The sequence below is a fragment of the Malus sylvestris genome, chromosome 5 (assembly GCF_916048215.2).
Source record: "Malus sylvestris chromosome 5, drMalSylv7.2, whole genome shotgun sequence".
NCBI lineage: Eukaryota > Viridiplantae > Streptophyta > Magnoliopsida > Rosales > Rosaceae > Malus > Malus sylvestris.
Genome location: NC_062264.1, coordinates 13,435,115 through 13,455,503, shown reverse-complemented (window position 1 = coordinate 13,455,503; position 20,389 = coordinate 13,435,115). Strand labels below are relative to the sequence as shown.

Sequence of the window (20,389 nt, the reverse complement as noted above, 5' to 3'; positions counted from 1 at the left end):
CTCAGGAGAGGATCCTGGTTCCAAATAGAGGATCCGACGCGTGGAAGCAGTGGGCAAAAGCGGCATTTCGCTGCCCCAAAAACCAAAGAGAAGAACAATCGGATGAAAAAGCCAGGGGCAAAATCGTCCGCCCACTGGTCATCCACAGTACCTCCCTACTGAGTTTTAGTATATAGAGATATTATACATATACTAAAACCCAACATAAAAAAAAACTATTCATTGACAGTGTCATTCCATTTTCACCTCTGCTTCTTTTTTGTTATTTCAGGTTCGCATTTCGTTCCCACACCGTTTTAGATCACGTCTTCTCTAGATGCTTCCCCACCATTTCAGACTGTAGACCCACTTTTTCTCTGCTTGACTCTTGCTCTCCCCGTCTCCCTCCTTGCCTCACTCTTCTCTGCACCAAGCAGCTCGATTTAGGGCTTCACCATTTTTCTTTGAATCAAGGTCTATTTCTCTCCCTATTTTCCCAATCTAGGTTTCCCTCTCTCTGTGGAAAAACCCTAGATCTCGCCACTGCCGCAGAGTCCAAGCTCAGCCTTTTCGAGCTTCAATCTGCCTTGCCGATCGTCTCCTCTAGATGCCTCCACCTAAACCCCTTTGGTAAATTTCCCAACTTTTCCCCCAATATTTTTCTCTCTATTTCTGCGCTTTTGAAAGGTTTCAGATTTCGTCTTCTTAAGCTTATGTTTCTGAAAGGACCTTGATTTTGTGTTTAATTTGGGTTGTAGATATCTTGGTTTGTTCTTGATTAAATCATTAATTAATTAATTAGCTAATTTTCCATCTCATCTGGTTGTAAATTGGTTTAATTGAAGTTTGATTTCATTGTTCTAAGTTCCTAGCTTTCAGTTTCGTGGGAAAATTCCCTATTTAGTTGAAAAATAGGCGTTCACTGGTAATATGGGCCTAGAAAACGTAGGAAAATAAATCTTAATAAAATTATGTGACCTTTTGCTTTTATGTCCAGTAAATTGAAATCTTGGGCTCAGCCGAGTTGTGTATTAGTTAGGTTCAGTTGCATGGATTTTGTTTTTAAGATCAGCAGACAATTTGAGATTGAAATTTTTATATTTTTTCATTCCGTAGTTATCTTTTATGATCAGTAAATTGCTTATTGTGGTTTATATACTAAATGCTGCAAGCAAGCAAAATTTGCTTCTTGAGCAGTATGTTCAGGGGACATGCATCGTATTTTTCATGTAAAATCAAGACAAACATGGATTTTCTATCACATTGGACTTAAAAAGTAAATTAGGTAAAGCCAATACCAGCTAAGCGGACATGCTTGCATATGAACAACTGTGTTCCCCTTTCAAGGATTTGGTTCAGATAAACTAGGATGTTCCAAATATAACTGCACAAATAGAGGTTGGCTACTCATTGACTTAATAGGGGTTATTAATAGAGGTTGTTGCCACTACTTTGTATCTGTTGGAATCAGGCTCACTCTTCGTTCCCACACCGTTTTAGCCCCACGTTTTATCTAGATGCTTCCCCCACCATTTCAGACTCTAGACCCACCTATTCACACATGAATAATTTAACGTTTTGCTTAATAAATTCAGGAAAGACAAATAGTAACAAAAAAAACAGCAAAGAAATGTGGGCAAATGTGCATGTGTGAATGCACAAAGCCACACATGAAAAATTACCGCAGAGAGAAATAGGAAAGCATACAAACTGTCCCTCCAAATTTTTGTTTATATTGTAGAGTAGATGTATTTGATCCTCAGTTGTTCATGGCATAAATTGTTGACTGCTTTTGTAGTTTAGCTCTACTAATAAGAAGTGTGGCAAATGTGAGATTGCTTTCACTTTGTGATACACTGATTTCCTACATTGTTGTCAAAATATGTGTAATGGTTGATTATGGCTTGCATATGTTGTTCTTCGATTAGTAGTCAGGGTTGTTAATTTATTTGGTTTTTTGGTTTGATTTCGATAATTTTTTTGGGTTTTTGGTTGCTTTGATCTGGGTTTTCAAGGTAAGTTCTGCATGTTTGTTGCCACACAAGGTTTTGATTTCCCTTTTTTTTTTTTATGGCTTTTTTTAGTATCTCATGTGCTTTTGTTTTTTATTTCAGAAAATTTGTGCCCATTTTGGATTCGCTTCGTACTTGGTTGAGACCCATCTAATCCGGCATTTCCAGGTAAGTTTTGACATTTCAAAAGATGGCTGGATATTCATTTCGGAACTCCACAGCCTTTCTTCTTAGTTAAATGAATTAACCAAGATTGGTTTTTTCTTTATTATTTGGTCCATTTCGTAATTGTTGAGTGACTAAGTATTACTTACCAATTGCAATAGATCATTGCACTTTCAATTACTGGAGGTCTAAATGCTGTTATGATGTGCAGATATCTCTATAATCATCAGGTAAGAATGCTTTTCATGAAATTAATGCTTTTTAAGAAAGCTTTAATTTCGGTATAGAAAAATGAATAAATTGACTGATGAATTGTTTTTGCAAAATGAAGATGGGGAATGGGCTCTCTGCATATTGAGGGCCAAGTACCATGTTTGTAAACTGTTTTGGTTCTTTGTTGAACATTAGGATGTATATGAATTTTGATATGGTTGAGAATATGTTTTAATATATTTCACACATTTAACATAATTTTAAAACCCGCGGCATCGCGCGGGCTCAATTTCTAGTATATATATATATCAATAATACAATTTCTTCAGTATATTTTTATTTTTTATTTTAATACTATATGTGACCAATGGCATAAACCTGGCCTTCTTTTTTGTTATGTAATGAATTTTAAAGTTTGGTCACATATTAACATTTCATTCGGCGGTAAAATTTTCTGCCCAATAGTTTGTGGCAAATTCAGAAGTTTATGTGACGCAAAGTATTTTAGTGTCCAGTGAAAATTATTATGTGACAGTTTCTAAAAAAAGCGTCACTTATTTTACCCAAATGTGATAAATTTTTGCGCGCCACAAAAAATTTCATCACCTAATCCATGTTTTCTTGTAGTGTTTACAGCCACTGAGATGGTGTTTGTCTTTCTATTTCACTATGTATGGAGGATTTACAAATGAAAGCATTTTTGCTCACCATCATAATCTATAGTGTATGCTCACCATAATTTATGGTGTATAATCATTGTCATGTCACATGTCCTTTGACTTAACCTTCGTTAATTTTTTTTCAAAATTGAAAAAGTAACATTTAATGTGAAAGTTAACTAGAATTAGGTAAAAAAGGTGACAAATTATTAGGTGTATGGTGAACATATACCATAGTTATGGTGGGAGAATGGCTCTTCTTCTTTTTGTTGGGGTGGTGTTACTGTTGTTTTCTTGGTCTCCTATTCGTCCCATGGTTCACTTGGAGAAAAAAATGAAATCTCCAATTAAGCATTCAATGCCACTTTTCATATCTTTTGCTACACTTGGACATCAAGCATTGGAAGTAATGGTAACCGAACAAGATTATAATCATTACAATGCATGTGGGCAAATACCAAAAGGAGAGAGGATCCTGGGGATCCTCTAATCACATTCATTCATCGTACATCGTGCGGATAGTTTTTGTCAGGTACTGTTTATATTCAATTTTAAATAAAAAAAAATTTACAATAATTTATGACCGCACGATGTACGATGAATGAATGAATGTGATTGGAGGATCCTCTTGGTACCCAAAGGCCTCATCCATACTCTAAAAATTAAATAAACCCACCTCAACCTATCTAGAGTAGTAACTAACCCCTTATCTTTATTCTCTATGGTTGTCTAAATGCCATCTTATCTTTGTGAGAAAATCAAGCCAAACTCTAGTCATGACTGTCATATTATCTCGTTTTAATCTTAGTTCTTCAATTCAAATGAAAACATCTCTGATTAAGTATGAATGTGAAATTAATATTAACTTGTTTTGAAATAATTTTGTAGCAAAAAGGATTTTACGCTGAGACTAGTTTACATATAAAAAATACGAGTTATGGTATAAACATACAGAAACCCAAAGAAAATCATTACATTTGAATTAAGATAATTGCTCACCCACATATATATACACAAAGACACACTTATATTTTTTTGTTAAATACAGGGTATTACAAAGCGTGGCATTCTCTCACTATAGAGCCGGTCTCACACTAGTGTTCGTTGGACTTTTGGGCTTGTAGTTTTAAGTGAAACCATTTAACTTGTTATGCTTGATGGATCAAGGGCCCACTAGGCTATGAAGCCCGAAACTAACTTAAGGGCCAATAAGAACCTTTTCATTTAATTATTTAACTTTTATTTCTGTACAATTCATTAGGTTCTTAATAATGAGGCAATGTGTGATTAGAGCTCTTACTAATTGATTATGAACTGAAACTATTTTTTAATTCTTCCTTTAATGAAGATTAGCGAGTGCTAATCCTTAGGGCTTCCACAAGCCATGAGTGACACTTAATAGTATGTCACGACTATCCAAGCTCAGCAGAAGAGGTGGATAACCTATTTAATTGAAATTACAATGTAATACAGTAATTTTTCAAATTAATACTCTTGATCACATTGTTTGGTTGATAGTTTATTCATATCTACTATCTATGTGATTCCCATGAAAGCGATCTAGAACATACTTCTTAAATCATATTCATGCACTCTAACTATAGACTCTTGAAACATATCATAGAGTATTCTTCATCGATAGTTGAAGGTCAGAGATCTTTTATTGTACACTCACACGCCTCTATGAATAAATCAGTGATCCTAACAATGTGCGGAATGAACCTTAGGTTATGAAGCATGATATGATCAAAGATGTATCCATAAGGCAAATGTAGCATCTCAGATCAAATGACTACTTTGCTTTATCCCAACTAGTAAGTTCTCATATAGCATGAGTATGGGAACTGTTTTGTCCGATTTAGTGAACTCACTCTTTATTGAGAAACTACATACATGCGTTGTTGTTTTTCACACTAATAACTCGAGACTAGTCACTCTCTAAAGAGAGAAGATATAGTATGTACTTGATCTTACTGGATTGTCAATGCTCAATTAGCAATTTTATGGTCATGAACGAAAATGATACGTTTATGAAAACAAAAGGTCTCATGAATGTAATTTCCTTAGATTGCATAATCACTATTACATATTCCTTGGACTTATTGTTTTAGTTTTAGCGTATAACATTCCATGAGACTACTTTAAACAATAATTTTTGTCCTTATATTAAACTAAATGTTAAGTGTCCATAAAGTATATTTTTAGAATGACTTTTGGTCGAGCCCACCGTTGGTGCTTATAGACGATTTAATAGTCACAAAGTTTTATGGCTAACCCACATTATTACGGCTGGTCCAATGTAAAGGCTTAGCCCACTTGCCCACCGCTTTAGTGTAGATACTATCGTTTGTTCCAAAAAAAAAAGTCACAAAATTTTGAGACTAGCATAACTTACTCACCGAGTATTAAAGCCAAATGAGAGCTCATAGTTCATAACCTTCAACTTTTTCAACAAATTGACAAATGATTTTTGAAACAAATAATCATAAAATTTGTAAAATGCAACTCTAAGTTGGGCAAATGCAGAAGAACAATAGAATCCAAATGAGGAAAATGCATGTGAGGATCAATTGGGCCATTAGATGTGACTATTACTTATTTGACCCACTACTAATGTTAAGCCCATCGAGGCCACTAAATCCTAGTTATCATTTTATTTACTAAAAATATAATTTTAGCCCTTCCAACTCAATTTTCTTCATATCAAACCCTACATAACTTTTTTACTCATAGGAAACCTAATTACTAGGATCCACATAAGCAAATTCATTAATTTCATATTACTTCACACATTTTACATTTTTTACATGCCTAAAATACCCCTATTACATATTTGATGTAGACAATTAATTGTAAGGAGAGAGTAAATGATTTTGCAACAAGAAAAAAAAAAGACATTAATGTTAAAAATTTATTGCATATTAATTTTTTAGAAAGGATTTGAATTTTCATAAAACTATTTGATTCAGTTTTTTTCACCCTACTCTTGAATACTTTTGAATTTATCCTTTTTTTAATATATTAGAAATTTGTACTTGACACACCCCGACCGATATCAAGGCATATTGGCCGTCACGTGAGAGTGACGCAGCCATGTGTACAGTGCGGAAGCAATAAAGATAAGAATTATACGAATAATTAAAAACTGAATAGCTAGAGTGCACTACTAAACAAGAAGTGATAAGAGTTAGTTACAACAGTAAACACTCCTAAGCAGAGCATATTAAGTCTAGATGCAGTCCAATAGGACAAGTACTAATTATACAATACCAGGAAAGTCCTACTATTATTTAGATAGGTCAGAACCGCCGACGTCCTCAAGCCACCAACAATAAGCTTACTTAAAACCTGGAGGGGAACAAAACAGAAAACGTGAGTGGGTAAAAACAAATGTTTTACAAAATCATTTTCTTTATCAACATATCTAACTCTTCGCTGTAAAACATGTTTAATTTTTCCCAGAATCAGAATATGAGCATATACATAATATATATATATATATATATATATATATATATGAAATCATATCAATTCAATTCATGCTTCACATAATCATATTCAAATATATGTCATGCCAATATATAACAGAGTAAGCAATTCAGGTAAGAATAAATTCATAGAAATATGATATGTTAGTCGGAAACCCTGTGGTGTCTGTACGGCTGAATTCATAACTCTAAGTCAATCTAGCCGGAGTCACTACAATGACCTATACGGCGATATACTACATATAAGTCGGAACCACTAAAAATGTATGTACTACAAGATTGGATGTAATATAGTTATGCTCAATTTTAATCTCTCATAATAGCCAGGCCATAAATCGTAAGTCACCTAACAGTCGAAACCATAATTAAGGTCTGTACGACAAGACTGTGCACTTAAGTTGGATCCAATATGAGCATATAGTGCGGGAGGTGACATAAATGAACAGGTATGTACTTCATATCTCTGGCTAAATCACAATCACCCTAGGTGTAGTTTTATGAGCTCAACATCAATCCATCACATACCACATCATCGATGATTCACATAGCCAAACATAACTTACCTGAACTCACCTATGCCTCCACATCACCACATTTATATACCATGAAATGCGTATTCAGAATATAAAAGCATTTGACATATAATTTCAAAGCATACTTTCCTAAAAAAATGCATTTCTGGGAAATATATCAAGTATATAAATATATACTGAAAACAAAAGCCCACTCATTGGTATGTCAACGGATCGTAACCCCCGAGTCGCCCGTGGATACGCTCGTCCTCAGGATAAGTCTCACATATATGCGAATTAACTATAAAAACGTTATTTTAAAGCACATAGGCAAAACTAACTAATAACTTCTCATACATTGCTCAAAATGGGTATATGAATACACTACAGTGACCTACACAACCTCAAGATCATCCCCATATTTTTAGAAAAAAAATTGAAAGCCTCACACACCGACAATGGCATGGCTAGACGCGCCCCCCACACAAGGCCATGTGCCAGGCATACTGACGGCGTCAGTTAACGCCGTCAGGAATATTCCGTTAACTTCTAACTGTTACCGTTAAATCTAACTAACGGCGTGAAAATATTCTGTCATACTTGATGGAATATTCCTTCACTTCCTACCTCCAGCTTCGGCCACCGTCGTCGGCATAAAAAACTGGGCAATTTTTCAAACTCTTTAATCTCGCTCATTTCTTCACTATTTTTCATGCAATTTCCACCAAAATGAAGTTTATGAGGTAAAGAATCGTGTTATACCTCTTTCATGCCTCAAATCACGTGAAATCACGTCGGAGAAGTCCTCGAACTCCTGCGACCTTTGTAAAACTTCGTTTTCGAGATTCCCGTGACTTAAATCCTACCAACGATGCACTCTGAGCATTGTGGGGACCTCCTTGAGCTCACTGTGGTCCTAAAATTCACAAAAACTCAAGGGTTTAAAAGTTGATGAATAGTACCCAAGTCGAAGGTCCATTTTTCGGGGTTTTCTAACGTTCAAAATCGTTCCAATTTATACCAAAACAACCAAAAGGACTAAGAGATTACCTTTTGAGCCTTAGAACACTTTGAAACCTCCACGAATTGGTTTGGTGTATTGTACACCCACGGCTCCCTTTCAAATTAGGGTTTCTCGAAGGTTTCCTTGCTAAAGATGGGTACCACTCGACTCGTAAGGATCCTAGGAACACACTGGAAACCTCAGAACCTTCGATCCGTGTTGTTTTGGGTTTGATTGTGTGAGTCCGTACGAGTTCGAAAAGAGAGAGAGAGTTAGATTGTGAGAGAGATAGAGCACAGGGAGGAAGAGAGAAAATGGAGGAGTGCTGTGTGATCCAAAACTAGCCAACAACCCAATCACAACCAAAGTTTCTAAGTTCCTAAGTGGTTCTAAAAACTTAGGAAAAACTTAATTAATCCAATTCAAAATAAAGCACACACTACACATTTTAACGTCCAAGGGTAAACTAGTATTTTCACATTAACGATAAATGTTTCTCGGGACAGGTTGTGACAATTTTCCCACCTTATAAAATTTCGTCCTCGAAATTATGCATAACAATTACATCCACTAATAATCATAAAACAAGCGTGGATATATCTCTCTCATCCGATCCTTTGTCTCCCAAGTAGCTTCTTCTACTGAATGATTTCTCCATAATACTTTCACTAAGCACATGGTCTTGTTCCTCAATTCCTTATTCTTCCAATCCAACAGAGTCACTGGTTCCTCATCATAAGTCAAATCCGGATTAATTTCCAAAGTTTGAGGAGGAATCACATGTGAAGGATCCGAAACATAATGTCGAAACATCGAAACATGAAATACATTGTGCACCTTGGACAACTCTGGAGGCAACTCAAGCCTGTAAGCAACCTCACCGACTCGCTCGGTGATCATGTATGGTCCAATGTACCTAGGACTCAACTTTCCTTTCTTTCCAAATCGTACAACACTTTTCCAAGGTGATAGCTTTAGAAATACCTAATCATCTTCATTATACTTTCGATCAGTGGCATGCTTGTCTGCTAAGCTCTTTTGTCGATCTTGGGCCATTTTTAGGTTAGACTTAATTACCTGAACATTTTGAGTAGTCACATCCATAATCTCAGGGCCCACTAAAACTCTTTTGCCATCCTCTGACCAAGCGTACGACAAGATTTCCCATATAGTGCCTCAAATGGTGCCATCCCAATACTCGAATGGTAACTGTTGTTGTAGGCGAACTCCATCAAATCCAAACAATCATGCCAACTATCTCCAAACTGCAGCACTGAAGATCTTAACATATCCTCTAATGTCTGAATAGTTTTCTCAGATTGTCCATCTGTCTGAGGGTGATATGCCGTGCTATAAAGCAATCTCGTACCAAGAGCTTCCTAGAATGCTATCCAGAACTTGGAAGTAAATCTAGGATCCCGATTTGAGATAATATTAACTGGCACACCATGATACTTCACAATCTACGATATAAATAACTTAGCTAATTAGCTTAACGAATACTTCTCTCTCATTGGAATAAAATGCGTTGACTTCGTAAGCCGATCAACTACCACCCAAATGTCGTCATAACCATTCTGTGTGCGAGGAAGCTTGTACACAAAATCCATAGTAATATTTTCCCATTTCCATTGTGGAACGGGAAGTGGCTGCATCAACCCAAAAGGCTTCTTCCTTTCAGCTTTAACCTGTTGGCAAATGGCACACCTACTCACATATTCGGCAATTTCTCTTTTCATACTCGGCCAATAATAAAATGGTCTAATGGTATGATACATTTTAGTGCCTTCTAGATGCATCGCATATGACAAAATATGCGCTTCATCCAAAATTTCTTTCTTTAACTTTGCATTATTCGGCACATACATTCTGCTTTCCTGCATAAGCATGCCATCAGTTTCTCGAATTCCAAAATCTTTCTTTTTGCCTTGGTTCCTTGCTTGGAGTATTTCTTGTGTCTCCTCATCATTCATCTAAGCCTTGAGCACACGATCAATTAAAATTGGCCTAACTTGAAAATTAGCAAGCAAAGCTTCTTCTCGATCTTCCACTCCTAACTCCACTCCAATGGACCTCAAATCTTCTAGAAGAGGAACATGATAATCATAGATGGCACTGAGTCTGGCTGGAGTCTTCCTACTAAGTGCATCTGCCACTACATTTGCACGACCAAGATGATACTCAATCGTATAATCATAGTCACTAAGTAACTCAATCCACCTCCGCTGTTGAAGATTAAGATCTCTCTGAGTAAACAAATACTGAAGACTCTTATGATATGTAAAGATCTTACATTTCTCACCATAAAGATAATGTCTCCAAATCTTCAAGGCAAAGATGATAGCTGCTAATTCCAAATCATGTGTAGGGTAATTCTTCTCATGAGGTTTCAACTGTCTCGAAGCATAAGCAATCACCCTACCATGTTGCATTAATACACAACCCAAACCATTCAGAGAAGCATCACTATAAACCTCATAATTACCGCTATCATTTGGAAGCGCTATAATAGGAGCATGAGTAAGATAGTACTTTAACTGCTGGAAACTTTGCTCATATTTATTATCCCACTCAAACTTAGCATCCTTTTGCGTCAACCTCGTCAATGGCAAAGCAATCACTAAAAATCCTTAACGAACCATCTATAATAGCCTGCTAAACCAAGAAAACTCCGTACCTCGGTGACGGTTCGAGGTTGCTCCCAATTCTCCATAGCTGCCACTTTATAAGAATCCACTTGAATGCCTTGAGCAGAAATGACATGTCCCAAAAATGCCACTTAATTCAAACATAATTCACATTTGCTAAACTTAGTATATAGTTAGTGTTCCCTCAAACTGCTCAACACCAACTTTAGATGTCTAGCATGCTCAGCCTTAGCCTTAGAGTATACCAGAATATCGTCAATGACGACAACAATAAACCTGTCCAAATATGGCTGGAATACTCAATTCATCAAATCCATAAAAGCTGCTGGTGTATTAGTTAACCCAAATGACATCACACGAAACTCATAATGACCATATCTAGTCCTGAATGCGGTTTTAGGGACATCTTCATTTTTAATCTTCAATTGATAGTATCCCGACCTCAAGTCAATCTTAGAAAATATGCAGGCACCTCTGAGTTGATCAAATAAGTCGTCTATATGAGGCAATGGATAACGGTTCTTAATGGTTACTCGATTCAGTTGCCTATAATCAATGCACAACCTCAAAGTTCCATCTTTCTTCCTCACAAATAAAATTGGAACTCCCCAAGGTGAAGTGCTCGACTGAATAAAACCTTTATCCACTAACTCTTGTAATTGAACTTTCAATTCCCTTAATTCAGCATGAGCCATTCTATAAGGAGTTAAGGATATGGGATTTGTACCTGGAAGCAGATCAATAACAAACTCCACCTCTCTATCTGGCGGCAATCCAGGCAAATCCTCAGGGAATACATCCGGAAAATATCTAACCACATGAACATCCTCCACACTACTAGGAGCATCATCATTCAACACCACATGAGCCAAATATCCCTGACAACCTTTCAACAATAGTCTCTTTACCACATGAGCCAAATATCTTTGACAACCTTTCAACAACAGTCTCTTTGCTTTCATGGCTAAAATAATACCATGCCTCATCCCACTAGGTTCTCTTACAAATGTAACTTCAGGTAATCCAGGACAACGAAATGTGACTGTCTTCCCATAACAATCTATCTTGGCACGATTATAGTGCAACCAATTAGTGCCCAAAATCACATCAAAATCCATAATATCCAACGGCATAAGATTAGTCGGCATAATAATATCCTCTACTATCACTGGACATCCTGGATATACCCGATCCACAAAACATCTATCCCCTCTAGGCATAGAAAATTCTAAATTATATCCTAGAGGTGTAGGATGAGGTTGTGTCACTTGAGCAAATGTATGAGAAATAACAAAATATGTAGCACCACAATCAATCGATACTCTAGCAAAATGACCAAGAATAGATAACGTACCCATAATTAAATCTGGATTATTCTGGGCATCTTGCAGTGACATGTTATAGATACGCCCTTGATTCTGCTGTCGTCCACTGCGACCTCTGTTGGCATGAATACCACATCCCTGCCTTTGCTGACCTGACTGCCTCGAAGATCTTGCACTACTAGCAGCAATCTCTCCTTGTTGGGGATGTCCCCCTTGGTACTACTGAGATCCACCAGCTGAATGTGGCTGATAAGACATAAATCCTCCCTGATACTAAGGGTCTTGAGAATATTGATGCTGTCTTGAGGTGTAGGGAGCGGCGTCACCCTGATAGTGGTAGGCACCTCCTCGTCCAGTCTGAGTATAGCCACCAGATCCTGAAGCTTGCTAGGTCGGTGCAGGTGGTGGGAAAGAAGACTGCTGGGGTCTCTGCTGACTCTGAGGACATTGGGCAGCCCTATGACCCATCTGTGCACAAGTAAAACATCCATTGCTGTCTCTCCTACACTCCCCAAAATGCCGATTATTATACTTGTGGCATAAGGGAGCACCAGATCCACCTGAACCATCAAAATCTCTTTGCCTCTGGAACCTAGAGCCTCCAGTAAATCTACCACCTCTCCTCTGCATATTAGTACTCAATCATCCGCTAGAAGAGCTGGAACTGCCACCACTCCTCTTAAAGTTCTGGGTCTTGCGAGGTCCTTGAAATGCTTGCCATTTTCCTTTGTCATCTCGTCTCTGGCCCCCATTTTTTCCTTCCTCATCCTCACTTTCACTAGGCATGTTCTCTGAGGCCTCAATCCTCAGAAGAATCTCATAAAACTCCTGGTAAGAGGCACAGTGAGTCGATGTCGCTATGGAACGTCATTTCTTCTTGGTACCCAAACTAAAACGGCGAAGCATTTCTATCGGATTAGCAGCAACCTCGGGATCATATCTCGACAGATTAGTAAACATCCTGTAATACTCATTAACAGACATATTTCCTTGCCTCAGATGAGTAAACTCCTGTTTCTTACTATCGATATATGCAGGAGGAATGAACTTTTTCCGAAATAGCTCCTTAAACACTCCCCAGTCCACAATCTATGCTGGGGTCAACTGGTAAGACTCTGTCTCCACTAGGATGCAGGCTGTTCTCCCAAAAACTAGGTAGTAGTCTCAATCCACTTATCAGAAGAAAGATTCCCCTGACTCTGCATCACCTGAAAGGTTTTTTCCACATGATTCAGCCATTTTTCTGCCCCCTCATGATCTTTATTTCCAATGAAGTGAGTCAACTTCAGATTATGAACTGTCTCAAGAGGTGTCATCTGGGAGTATAGAATGCTGTCTGAATGGCAGAAACTATAGCTTCCCCTAATTGAGCAATATCAGGAAAACTAGATTCAGCTGATTGACGGGGCTATCTCCGAGGCGGCATAGTTCTGACATAAGACATCACAAGGATTAGAATATTCAAGAATTATACAGGACTGATAAGCCTAGGCTCTGATACAAAACCGACACACCCCGACCGAGATCAAGTCATGCTGGCCGTTACGTGAAAGTGATGTAGCCATGTGCACAGTGCGGAAGCAATAAAGATAAGAATTATACGAATAATTAAAAACCAAATTACTAGAGTGCATTACTAAACAGGAAGTGATAGGAGTTAGTTACAACAGTAAACACTCATAAGCAGAGCATATTAAGTCTAGGTGTAGTCTAGTAGGACAAGTACTAATTATACAGTACTAGGAATGTCCTACTATTATTTAGATAGGTCAGAATCGCCGACGTCCTCAAGCCATCAACAACAAGTTTACTTAAAACCTGGAGGGGGGCAAAACAGAAAACGTGAGTAGGCAAAAACAAATGTTTTACAAAATCATTTTCTTTATCAACATATCTAACCCCTCGCTGTAAAACATGTATAATTTTTCCCAGAATCAGAATATAAGCACATACATAATATATATATATATATACACACACACACACACATATATATATATATATATATATATATATATATGAAATCATATCAATTCAATTCATGCTTCACATAATCATATTCAAATATATGCCATGCCAATATATAACAAAGTAAGCAATTCAGGTAATAATAAATTCATAGAAATATGATATGTTAGCTGAAACCCATGTGGTACTCTGTACGGCTGAATTCATAGTTCTAAGTCAATCTAGCCGGAGTCACTGCAATGACCTATACGGCAATATACTGCACATAAGTAGAAACCACAAAACAGGTCTGTACTACAAGATTGGGTGTAATATAGTTATGCTCAATTTTACTCTCTCATAATAGCCGGGCCATAAATCGCTAGTCACCTACGAGTCGAAACCATAATTAAGGTCTGTACGACAAGACTATGCACTTAAGTTGGATCCAATATATACTGAAAACAAAATCCCACTCACTGGTATGTCAACGGGTCGTAACCCCCGAGTCGCCCGTGGATTCGCTTGTCCTCGGGATAAGTCTCACCTATATGCGAATTAACTACAAAAACGTTATTTTAAAGCACATAGGCAAAACTAACTAATAACTTCTCATACATTGCTCAAAATGGGTATATGAATACACCACAGTGACCTACACAACCTCAAGATCATCCCAATATTTTTAGAAAAAATTTTGGAAGCCTCACGCGCCAACAATGGCACGGCCAGACGCGCCACCCACACGCTGCCATGTGCTAGGCATACTGACGGTGTCAGTTAACGCCGTCAGGAATATTCCGTTAAGTTCTAACTGTTACCGTTAAATCTAACTAACGGCAAGAGAATATTCCGTCATACTTGATGGAATATTCCTTCACCTCTTACCTCCAGCTCCGGCAACCATCACCGACACTGGAAACTGGGCAATTTTTCAAACTCTTTAATCTCGCTCATTTATTCACTATTTTTCATGCAATTTCCACCAAAATGAATCGTGTTATACCTCTTTCACGCCTCAAATCACGTGAAATCACGTTAGAGAAGTCCTCAAACTCCGGCGACCACTGCAAAACTCCGTTTTTGAGCTTCCCGTGACTCAAATCCTACCAACAATGCACTCCGAGCATCGTGAGGACCTCTTTGAGCTCACTGTGGTCCTAAAATTCACAAAAACTCAAGGGTTTAAAAGTTGATGAATAGTACCCAAGTCGAAGGTCCATTTTCGGGGTTTTCTAACATCCAAAATCGTTCCAATTTATGCCAAAACAACCAAGAGGACTAGGAGATTACCTTTTGAGCCTTAGAACACCTTGAAACCTCCACGAACTGGTTTGGTGTATTGTACACCCACGGCTCCTTTTCAAACTAGGGTTTCTCGAATGTTTCCTTGCTGAAGATGGGTACCACTCGACTCGTAAGGATCCTAAGAACACACTGGAGACCTCAGAACCTTCGATCCGTGTTGTTTTGGGTTTGATTGTGTGAGTCCGTACGAGTTCGAAGAGAGAGAGAGAGTTTGAGTGTGAGAGAGAGAGCACAGGGAGGAAGAGAGGATGGATGAGTGATGTGTGATCCAAAACTAGCCAACAACCCAATCACAACCAAAGTTTCTTAGTTCTTAAGCGGTTTCAAAAACTTAGGAAAAACTTAATTAATCCAATTCAAAATAAATCGCACACTACACATTTTAATGTCCAAGGGTAAACTAGTTTTTTCACATTAACGATAAATGTTTCTTGGGACGGGCTGTGACAGTATGTCATTATCTACATGCACATTAATTTACCTACAACAATTATACCATGGGTGTAATATAATATCTCTTTTTTATAATGATGCAAAAAAATGTTTATACCAACAACAAAATGTGCCTAACATATTTACTAATACATGGAAAATAATTTACCTATATTAAGAAGAAATGTAGTTTGTTGCAGAGTATTAAAAATACCATGTTACACCCATGTTTATACAACAATAAAATGTGCCTAACATATCTAACAATACATGGAAATTAATTTACCTACAAGTTAGATAAATGTTGCTTGGTTGGGTGTAGTATATGTCACAGCCCGTTCCGGAATTTCATTTCCGAGGACGTGAAGTTACGAAATTACCCTTGGTCGTCAAGTGGGGTTGTGTGTATGTGTGACTTAATTAAGTTGATTTTTGGATGATTTTACTAAAGTTGTACCTAAGTGAACTAGAGACTTAAAGAAAGTTGGGTTATGGTTTGATTTGGATGGATCACATACGGGACACGTACACACCCACACAAACCACCCTCTTCTCTCTCTCCTTCCCCGCACCCTCTCTCTCTTCTCTCTCAGCTTTTCTCTCTCTCTGCAACTCGTACGGACGACACCCATTGACCTTCAAATATTTACAGATCGAGGAAACAAAGACCACTATCGTCTTCATCTCATCGATACGAGTTCATCCATACCCATTTCAGGTAAGAACTTCAACGTTTTCATGTCGAAATCACAAGCACCGAGTTTGACACTATTTATCAACTTTGTATTGGTTGATTTTTAGGAGTTTTCAAGCTTGTAGGAAGCTTCGTGAGGTCCTTAGGAGGCTTGGGGTAGTTCGTTGGAGGTTTTTGGACGTAAGAATATCGAGATCAAAAAGTTCAAGTTTAACCCGTGCCTTTCAAGGCGTTTTCCGGCCAAACCACGGAGAGTTAGGGGTCGAGGTAGGTATGGATGTGTTCATCTCGTCAAGATCTTCATTTTGATATAAAGAACGTTGAAAATGGTGAAGAAATGACAAAGTTATAGCAATTTGAAAAACTGCCCAGAAACCGGCGAACCAATGTAGGAGACGCGCGTGGGGGCGCGTGAACCCGTGCCCTTCTTGGCCTGTGGGGGCACATGACAAGCCCAAAAATTATTTTAAAAATTTGTCGACGACCGTGACGTCGAGTAGGTCATTGTGGTATATTCATATACCCAAATTGAGCACCATATGAGAAGTTATTGAGAATTGTTGGTTATATGCTTTAAATAACTTTTATATAGTATTAACCCGGCGGTGCATGGCCAATGGCCCGCCAATGTCATTCTTAGCATGTGTTTAAGGTTCTAGGTTCAATTTTGATAATTGATGGACGTAAATTGAGTAATTGAACCTAAGTTGGTTACGATTCGTGGTTAGGTGAAAATATGAATTGACGATCCGACCGTTGGATCATCACCAAACTTTGATACGTTGTAATACGTAATATTTGAGGATTATAGGAACTTACGGATTGGGAATCCGAGTTACGGATCTTCCGGAATTGGAGTTGTAAGTTCATAAAATAGAATGTTAACCGTCACTTGGTTTTGGAAATTGACGGAGATCCGACCGTTGGATGGTAATGAAATTTTAGGATGTTGTCCTAGAGGTATATTGTGGACGTCTGGAAGTTATGGATTTGAAATATGAGTTGCAGATCTTCCGGATCGAACTGCGTAGTGACGTGTTTTATATAAGTTATATATTCTATCGATATGATTTCTGAGGTTGGATTTGATTATTGTTTTAGGCGCCGATCGTCATGACGCCTTGATGTATTGTGCTAGGGAGTTGTAAGGCGAACTCCAGGTGAGTGGGCAGTTTTTGTTTTTTTCGTATTACCTATATACTATTAATTGCCCAAGAAATTGAATATATATGAAAGTATGTTTTCAATTGCCATGATGCATATTATAATTATATGAATTGATATTGATGTATATATGTATATATATATATATATATATATATATATATATATATATATATATATATATATGTGAATTGGTGTTGTGGACGCACAGGTAAGTATCAGGTGAGTTTTATGTTATTCATGTGAATCATTGATGATGTATATTATGTTGATAGCTCATAACCTGCAATAATGGTGTTAGTGCTTATATTATTCACCACACCGCACGCTCGCCTTAGATCCAAGTAGGTGGATGTCGTACAGACCACTAGAGGTGGTTCCGACATGCCAATCGTACAGACCATTAGAGGGGTTCCGACTGGTAGGTGACCTTAGATTATGCGCACCGATGATTGATGAGAAGCACTAGAGCGTATTATTTCACCATCTTAGTCGTACAGACTACTATAGGTAGTTCCGACTTACGTGCAGTGTAGTGCTGTACAGGTCACAGTTGGTGACTCCGGCTGGATGGGATATTGAGCTATAGAATCAGCCGTACAGGACCACTGTAGGGTCTCCGGTTGATTTATTATTTCATGTAATTTATATTGATGCATTCATATTATATTTTGGCATATGGCATGGCATGGCATGGCATATTCTTTCTGAAAAGCGTTGAAGGATTGTAATTTGAGCTTTTGATGATATATATATGTTTATATACTATTTTTCTGGGGAAGTATACAGGTTTTACAGCGAGGGGTTAGAAATGTTTTAAATGAAAGGTTTTCGAAAAACTTTGTTTTACTGACCCACTCAATTTTGTTTTGCGCCCCTCCAGGTTCTAGATAGCAGAGCTTTGGTGGCCACGAGGAATCCAACGGTGTTCTGACAGAATTCATAAAAGTAGGACTCACCCTCGGGTGTTTCATCTTAGTAATTGTATTTTTAAAGCTTCCGAACTGTGTAAATGGTTACGTCACTCTCACGTGACGGCCAGCATGCCCTCCTTCGGGACGGGGTGTGTCAGTATAATTTTTTTTTTAATACTTGGAAAAAATAAATATAACTAGGTGTAGTGTAATATTGTTTTTTTTATATAATTAGAACAAATTAATTTACCTACCTACTATTTGAAATGTTTATTTCTAATGATGCAAAATGTTCATTACCTAACTACAAATTAATTTCCAATAATTTACCTACACCAATTATACCATGGGTGTAATGTAATATATTTCTTTACAATGATACAAAATATTGTATCTACCAATAACAAAACGTGCCTAACATAAGTACTTGTACATGGAATGCAGTTTAATGTATAAAATCAACAATATTATGTTCCACTCATGTTTATACAACAACAAAATGTGTCTAACATATATAACAATACATAGAAAATAATTTACCTACAAGTTAGAGGAATGTTATTTGATTCCAAATATATAATATAGGTGTAGTATTTTTTTTTTAAATAATTGGAACAAACTAATTTACCTACCAATTAATATGGGTAAAATTGCTACAAAATATATCACAAAAAAAAAACTACTTTTCTAGTTTGACATGGATACGGTTAATACAAACACTTTTTACATTTTATTTCACTTTTTCTACTACTTTTAATTTGGCATAAATTTAGGAATTTGGAAAAGGGACCATAAAGTATGAGTGGCATGAGTGTAAATAAATTGTATTAATAGGTCAATAGTGGTCCCATATGTTTGCAAATTTTAAATTTGAGCTTAAACTGGATCTTTAAAGATAGATGAGTTTTTATCTAGAAATAATGAGTTGTAAGGGGCAAAATCTAAAGCACCATTTTATTTATTTAAACTTCTATATGCATCTAATGGAACTACAAATGAAAATATAAAATGCTTTAGTTTATCTTCTTCCCCTTTTATTTCTATTTCTCCCACTATTCTTTCTTTACAATTAAGGATCCCATCGATGCAGCTCTAAATTTATTGTTCGGCTACATTGTACTATGTCTATCAATTGATGTTTCTTCCTCACCGGTCATCATTCTCAAGGAAAACCAAGAAACGTCGCCTGTTATGGCAAATTTTTTGTTTGAAATGGTTTTGTAGAAACTGAGCAGCAAGAGGGAAAGTATGATAAACAGATAGAGAGAGATTTGGGGAACCCATGTCTCTTTTCGTTATCATTTATAAATTATATAATACTTTGACATTGAGTGCAACAGTCCTAACTGTTGAAAAATACATTTGAAATATTGCATCAACATTGACCGAAAAAAAAGAAAGAAATATTCCATTAACAAATACTTGAATTTGAATAAATAAATAGTCTTTCAAACGATTTTGGACTCTTGTTTAACACACCCCGCAAACTTGAGTCTTTCAAATGATTGTGGACTCTTGTTTAACACACCCCGCAAACTTGGCATCAAGGGATGAACAAGTTCAGGTCCAAGTTGTGAATGATGTGCCCTGAGTAGACCTTTGGTGAATAAATCCTCCGGTTGATCCACATAGGGTGAATATCGAACCTAATTAATGGTTTCCTAAAGCAACACGCTCCTGTACGAACTGACAATCAAGTTTGATGCGTAGAGCTTGAAGAGTCTTTCCTGCTATTTGGCCCGCATACTTCTCCGGAGGTTTGTCACAGACGCGGGTATCTTCAATACGCCGTCCCAGACTTGATCCATGAAGGAGACTTCTTCGTCACATGTAGCGATGGCACGATGGCCGGGTGATCATCTGGGAAACGTTTTCATAGCAGTAGAGTGAGCTGGTTGAGAAAAATAGGAGTTCCCTCTTAACGAG

At 37.3% G+C, this 20,389-nt stretch overlaps 2 long non-coding RNA genes across 2 annotated transcripts; both read left to right on the top strand.

Annotated features, from left to right (window-relative positions):
• Nucleotides 1–214: 214 nt before the first annotated feature.
• LOC126620866 (uncharacterized) lies at nt 215–2,627 on the top strand. Its single transcript, XR_007622703.1, has 2 exons — nt 215–609; nt 2,094–2,627. It is a non-coding gene; the product is annotated as an uncharacterized LOC126620866 (long non-coding RNA).
• Nucleotides 2,628–16,176: 13,549 nt separating this feature from the next.
• Nucleotides 16,177–18,675, top strand: LOC126620867 (uncharacterized). Its single transcript, XR_007622704.1, has 4 exons — nt 16,177–16,409; nt 16,493–16,786; nt 17,487–17,545; nt 18,433–18,675. It is a non-coding gene; the product is annotated as an uncharacterized LOC126620867 (long non-coding RNA).
• The last annotated feature ends 1,714 nt before the right edge of the window (nt 18,676–20,389 follow it).